Source organism: Varanus komodoensis, unplaced genomic scaffold (assembly GCF_004798865.1).
Source record: "Varanus komodoensis strain SLA01 unplaced genomic scaffold, ASM479886v1 scaffold1, whole genome shotgun sequence".
NCBI classification, from domain to species: domain Eukaryota; kingdom Metazoa; phylum Chordata; class Lepidosauria; order Squamata; family Varanidae; genus Varanus; species Varanus komodoensis.
Window position 1 is genome coordinate 17,219,026 of NW_025335268.1, and position 208 is coordinate 17,219,233.

Consider the following 208-nt stretch of genomic DNA (forward strand, 5'->3'; position numbering starts at 1 on the left):
CTTCTCCTTTTGTTTGGCTGGAGGAGAAGGTAGCTGTTGCGCTTGAGGAGAAGGTAGCTGTTGGAGCAGCACCTTCATCCGAAGGGTGCTGCAGTGGCGCGGCCAAAGTTGAGGCGGGGCACTTAGGGGGCGCGGCCAGGGTAGAGGTGGAGTGCTGAGGCGGCGCAGCTGAGGAGGGGGTAGGCCTTGAGACTAGCTGGTCAGATTG